Here is a 7,264-nt window from a genome sequence, read left to right on the forward strand (position 1 = left end):
CATTAGGAAGGTTGAGAACCACTGCACTAGATGGTAGTGATCTTTTCCATGTCTCCATTTAACAAAATAGAAGATATTTTCAGGTAGAGGGTTTCACTTGAACAAATATGATAAAACTGTTATCTACAACTGTATCTACATGGCTAGTGTATCAAATATCTGGTAAGTAGGTAATAATCGGAAGATCTGATTGGTAATTTGATACCAGAAAGTTAGTGATATTTGTGGAGGCTACAAAAGAGAAAGGTAATGATAATAATAATAATAATAATAATAAGAAGAAGAAGAAGAAGAAGAAGAAGAAGAAGAAGAAAAAGAAGAAGAAGAAGAAGGAGGAGGAGGAGGAGGAGAAGAATTTGGTTAGGAAGAGAATGCTCTGATTCTAAAAATCCATTACTCATTCTTGGGTTAAATAAAAGCATCCTTTCTAAGTCACATGGATCATTTCTCAGACACTTTGTGACTATCCTTTTCACCATTTATTGAGTGATCCTCTGATCTTGAATTTGTTCCTCTTACCAGCCTTGCCTCGTAGAGGAAAATGCCCTGCTTAGTAATGGGCTTCAGTTTTCAAGTTAAGGACCTCTACCAGGACTTTGTGAAGTACTTGAACTTCCACGTAAGTTCATTGTATCTGGACACAAACCTGTTGATGTCAAGCAAATGCTAATTTTTATCACTGCACTAAAAGAAAAAAGAAAATGGGAAAGGTCAATTTGTTTGCCAAAGTCCAATCAGTATGGCCTAAATTAGGATATGTTCCTATATCCTGCAGGATTTGAGGGAAGAGCCAAATTAGGGTGACATAGAACGTGTAGGGAAAGGCTCAGAGGAAAAGTTTGGCTTCAGATGGGCTTTAACAATCACATGAGCTGAAGGAGAAACAGCTGATCAAAACTGGAGAGAAGAGCTCAAAAGTGTGGCATAACCATCTCATGTTTCCAGCTCCAGGTGAATCTACAGAGGATGGGAAAGCCTCAAGGAATTTTACTGGGCCCGAGTGCCAGAGCTGAGACCCAAATGCAACTCGGTTAAGTCTTTCCATGGTACTAGTGCCCAAGGAGAGTTAATATTGTGCAGATCAGGAGGTGAGAGAATGAGCTATCTCTGGACAAAAATTGTGAATGTTTCTCCTGACACTTCTCTCAACCTGTACTCTCCCAGTTCTGCTGCCTCCCTCTCCTTGTGGTTTTGTGACTTTGGTTTCCATTCAGGAACCTGTTGGGTGACTCATATTCCTCTCTTACACCCTGGAGGCATTGGGGATGACATCAGAGATGATGGGGAGAGAAACTGTGGCATCTCCAGAGACAAGCTGAGAACAGGAGGGATTCTTTCAGGTACATAGCCTATGAAAGGAAGTGACAGTTACAGAGATGAATGCTAGAGTGGCCTGAAGAGGCAACTATTTTGAATTCCAAACATGCCATGTCCTTCTCAGTTTTTAGATGATTGGACAAATTGCTGCATCTGTCTGCCTCAATATTGTTGTTTGTAATTCAAGAATGAGAATGCAAAAGTGACTTGCTAAAAGGAATAATAGGTCCTTTAAAGATCTGAGCTAACAAGTAAATGTGTCATGATGAATTAGATTTATCAAATCATTTTGAGATTTAATCAGTCATTTCATAGACTTGCCACATTTAATCAACCAGATGTAGTAATAACAGTTTCTGCCTTCTTTGTTGGTTTATTAATAGTTTACTGATCCAATTCCTTTAAGAGAGGTACATACATGTGACTCTTCTTGAGGTATAGCTTTCTTTACTATTTTTATTGATTTCAGAGAGGAAGGGAGAAGGAGAGAGAGACAGAAACATCAATGATGAGAGAGAATCATCGATTTGCTGCCTCCTACACCCCCCTCTACGGGGGACCAAGCCCAAAACCCAAGCATGTACCCTGATCAGGAATCAAATCATTACCTCCTGGTTCATGGGTCGATGCTCAACCATTGAGCAATACCAGCCTGGCTTTCCTATTTTTAATATCCCATATTTACTTTTGCTAAAAGGACTATATTAAAATATTCCAAAAAATGAAATCTTTAAAGAAATTTCTATGCGAGAAGAATTGTGGACAAATTCAGTCACACTTAAGACCATACCTAATGATCAAAACAATTCAATAAAGTATTAAAAGGGAATTTAACATTAACTCTTATATTTCTGTATAAGAGGCAGACTAGAGGTTTGAGAAGTTAAATTATTAAAATTCACTGCAGAGTCTGTGGTACAGAGATAAAAACCCTAGCAAAGCGAATTCTGTCCAGTAACAAGTTAATTATTCTTCTTGCTTTAAACTGCCAGTTATCAGGTTCCAAATTTCCTTAATAGCTTAGGAAAGAGCATATTTGTTTATAACTAGGTATCGTCAGGTATAAAGGTTTGTCACCTGGTTTTGGCTCAAATTGATTCCCTTGAGCTTATTAATTTTTCTTTTCAGAGGAGCAACTGTGTGAAATACCAAAACTCTCATTACATTTGTTCATGAAACGCCATGTGCCTCTGGAGCTGCCTGGGCTCCATGATTATGTACTTTATGTTCTGCCAATTTTGCTTCATTTTTATTCCTTATGAAATCTCTGTACCAGAAGATTTTGGAGTAAAAAGATTTGCAACAATAACTCGCTACTGCACACGAACCTGCTGCTGCCTATTGTTTTTATCTTTTCTGATATAAGAAAAAAAGGTTCTAAAATTGTATGTTGTAAAGCTCCCCCTACCCCCCAAAAACACTGCCCCCTATAGCAAGGCCAAAATTCAAAAGCCTCAAGCTGATAATTAAAACTTTAAAACACCCCTGATTAGTGTTTTTCATCTAAATTTAGCAGCAGTACATGGACAGGTTTTTAATTAGGAAAGTGTGAAAACAAATGGATTCCCAAGCAAATTTCTTATTTGGGAATATTCTTGTGACTCTGAGGCTGAAAATTTGCAAGAACGTGACTTCGTTTGGTTAAACTTTTTCTAATACAAAACAGCTTGGGAGCAATAGCTTTCTATTTGTTTCCATAATGGGCGTATGTGATTGGTATCACAGAGTAGGTTTCCCACTTGCTGGCTAAGAAGTAGTTTCTTGCTCTGAATCTGTTTCCGGAGGCCCATTTGATTCGGTTAAAGTTTCATGTGAGGTAAATATTTCTTGAAAGCCCCCTTTTTCTTCAAGCTTGCTCAGTAACAGATAAGCTATCATCACAGTCCCAAATTTTTCGAAAGTGGATATGAACTTATTCAGGAATCATCTACTTTTTGAAAGTGATTTATTTGAAGAGTAGGGGATATTTCATTAATATGATTCAATGAAGAGGAAACCTAAGGAAGTATTGTTCATTTTCCCTTAGATAAAACGTCAAGCTCTTGGAAATGGGAAGAGAAGTTACTAGTACTCTGGTCTTCAACTCTAATAAATTTTCTTTTTGGCTTGGTCACACTTGGGAGCATTCAAATGAATTTAACAGCATTGAATTGAAGGCACTTTAGTCAGTATAGCAGAGGCCACAGAAGTTAAGGAATACAATGTACTGTATGCTTCCTGAGCAGGGCTCACAGGGCACTGACATAAGAATTCTACAAGAGTACTTGCATTTATCACCATAGTGTTGCCTCTCCTCCCTACTAGACTGCAATATCCTGGACTATGAGGGAAGAATCTTGCATATGTCTTATACCAACAGGTAAAAGACATATACCATGCTAGGAACATGGTAGACTCTCAAGAGTGTTTATAGAGAAAATGATGAATTTCATTTTGTAATAGGAAACGTACTGAAATCTCATGTTAATACATTTCTGTGTAGTCTCTTCTATTAACCCTAGCTTGCTAGGTTTGGCAGATTAAAGGAATAATAAAGAAAAAGGCTTCCAGACTGTGTCCTCATGAAGTCAAGATCTACAGTGTTCACTAAGGATTTTATCTAAAATAGATTATTAATATGTCTCTTTTTAAAAAATATATATTTTATTGATTTCTTACAGAGAGGAAAGGAGAGGGATAGAGAGTTAGAAACATTGATCAGCTGCCTCCTGCACACCTCCTACTGGGGATGTGCCTGCAGCCAAGGTACATGCCCTTGACTGGAATCGAACCTGGGACCCTTGAGTCTGCAGGCTGATGCTCTATCCACTGAGCCAAACCAGTTAGGGCTAATATGTCTCTTCTACTCTGCTTTCATGACTAGGATTATCACCCTAATTAGCCCAGAGCCCTCTTTTGGAGGAAGGAGATGGGAGAAACTAAGACAAGATGAACATAAAAAGAAAATATGGGTAATATGCAATTTTGGACACTCAAAGTAAAACAGTATCATTTTAAGCCATGCTTTTTTTCTGGAAAAGGATTTTCCAAATTTCTTCTACTCCCCATTTAGCATATCAAGGGTTTCAGTTGGTTTTGGAGCCGGGAGAAAGATTTGACATAGGGAAGTCAAAGGAAACTCAGGCTCTTCGCAGTCCCTGGGGATTGTGGCACATGTGGAAAAGGCATGAGGAGAGAGCTAACCAGTATTATATGTCCCAGCTTTCCTTTCGATGGGTTTTCCTCACTAAAAGATGGTAAGTGGTGGGGTGCAGAGAGGCTCTTGCTTGTGCTCTCAGGTCTGGACAGTGATACTTCTTTAGCCTCCCTTAGACAGCCTGGGTCTTGGCAATATTGACTTGAAGGCAATTAAAGGCCTGCATCATTTTAGCCTTCCCAAGCTACCCAGAGGGCCCATGGGACATGGATGCTGAATTGAGCTGTACAGGGCCAGCCATCAGGTCCTTTGTAGCAACAGAGGCTGAAGGTAAATGACCAGGCCAGGACACTAAATGGAGGAAGCGTACTGACTCAACTGTGTTCACGCAGTGAGTTGAGAAGGGATCCAATCAGCCTGACAGCTCCTCCCAGCTCTGACTAAGCCATTCTACCGGTGACGAATTCTACCAGCCATGAATGAGCACAAGCAGCAAGCAGCTGAATATGACACATGATCCCCTGAGATTATATGACTAAACTTGACAACCAATAGGTGAGCACTTCTGAAAAATATCTAATCATATATGGATAAAAATGTTACCTTTTGTGTGCACATCCAAATTGTAATTGAATTCTGCAAACCCGACTATGAGAGCAGCGGTTGTTTGCTGGAATCTGGGGGCAGAATGGTCTTGTTTCAACTTGTCAGCAATCAGGCAGTACTCGTACAGGGCACGGTCTCTTTTAATAGTCATTTGGAGCAGTACACCTGGAATTCTTTAATCAAAAAATGTTACTGATAGGAGAGACTTGCCCAGCTTAAACCCTCTGAGATTTGTCATTCCAGGTCACAGTATAAACAGAATTGAAAACATTTATTTTGAGGATCAGGATATGGAAGTAATGACTGTTTTCATTCTAGAATATTATCAATAATAACTTTTAATAAAAAAACATAGGTTCCTGATTAGAAATTCTCATTCTATTGTTTTCTATATATGATTTATATTATTTATTTGTTTATATTGTTTCCTATATGTGATCTGACTTAAATGAGGCAGAAATAACAATTTATTGTGTATTAAGATGAATTTACACATATAACCTTTTTAAATTCTCACAATCTCTCTGAGAGTAGAAATTAACTGTCCCAATCTTGAGGGAAAATGACTCTCCAAGAGGACATGTAAATTGCCAAATATTATAACTGATTCAAGGAAAAGACCCATATTTTTGGGGTGACTGCTTTTCATGGGTAAAGAGCTTCTCAAAAATGATTTGAAGTAATTTTTAAGACAACCCTATCAAATGCATATTAGTATGTCTATTTTATTGATGAGAAAGATTAAGTAATTTGCTCAAGATCACACAACAAGATTAGAACTCAGGTCAGATCTGACTTAAAGGTTGCTATTTTTTTTTACTCTTGGCTCTTTCCTCATAATTGTGTCTGAAGATCAATTTGACCACTGTAAAATTCATAATCTACTATAGAGCCTCATACATTATTTGTAACCTCATGTATTACTTGAAGAATGAAAGAGCAAATAAAAACCTAGCAAATTGAAATAAAAGCTAAACTTTTGAGTCCTTATTGTTCTGTTTAATTCTCCTGTCTTGCAGGGGTTAAATGAGATAATATATTAAAAGTGCAAAACATAGGCCTGGCACATAGTGGATGCTTAAATCATTTTATTTGTTTATTTCTCTATAAGTTCAGCATATATCTATATATATTCACACACATTTGCATACATACATTTATCTGTTCTTTATAAAAATATATAATTTCATTGGTATTATAAAGCTATAAAGGATAAAAATAAAATATTTGAGTAATTTTTGCATTGAATATTTTAATATATACAAATAATATAAAAAGAAATTCTTCCAAAGAAGACTTAACTGAATACCTAAATGAGGAGAAACAATAACATTTGATCCATCCTAAAAATAAAATTAATATTATTAAAATGATAAAACAATTTAGTGTTAGTTGATAACATATTGCCATTATTGTTGCCATTCAAGGAAATGGCATTGGGTCCAGTCCAGAGAAAGAGTTTAAATGTATTTTAGAAATTAAAATGTCTCAAAATAATACACCCAATTATAGGTTAAAAAAACTATAATTAGGGAAAATGCACGTTGGTAAAATCACGAAGCAAAGATGCTTTTGCAATGTTAGGCAATGGGATGTCTGCATAGCCTTCTTGCTCCCTAGGATTTCAGTCAGTCCATCTGGTCATCTAATAGGGGGCCCGGAGACTGTGGGTGATCTCACAGACCATATGTGCCGCGGTACCTAGGAACAACTGGAGCTTGGCTAATGACGTGGCAAGAACCTAAATTTAGATTTAGCTTGTTTTTATTGAGCAGAACCCAAACTTCACTGTTATTTTTGCACATTTCTTGCTTTGTGTATCATTAACTTTGAAATGGGGCTGCAAAAATATATCCTTTTTCACTAGAGACATGCTTTGAGTGACTTGTTTAACCAATATCATCCCTCTCATTCTATGGGAAATTTTAAAAAGCCAAGAGAAATAATGTTGCAATTCTCCTGGGGCTGAGAGATATTAAGACTAGAGCCCACCGGTGGGTTGGCTTGGTATTGCAGCTGTGAATGGATGACCTAGGTTACGTCCTGAGACAAGATTGTCCTTCAATTTCAGAGCTGAGGTTAGAAAACATGAATGTACAGCCACTGAGATAGTGGTATAAACCCACAGGGAGTGGTTAAACCCAGGAATGGGCAAGAAGAGAGTCAAAAGGCATAAAAATAATCGTCTGATAAGATGGTAATCAA

The sequence above is a fragment of the Myotis lucifugus genome, unplaced genomic scaffold, assembly GCF_000147115.1.
Source record: "Myotis lucifugus unplaced genomic scaffold, Myoluc2.0 scaffold_59, whole genome shotgun sequence".
Classification (NCBI taxonomy): Eukaryota; Metazoa; Chordata; class Mammalia; order Chiroptera; family Vespertilionidae; genus Myotis; species Myotis lucifugus.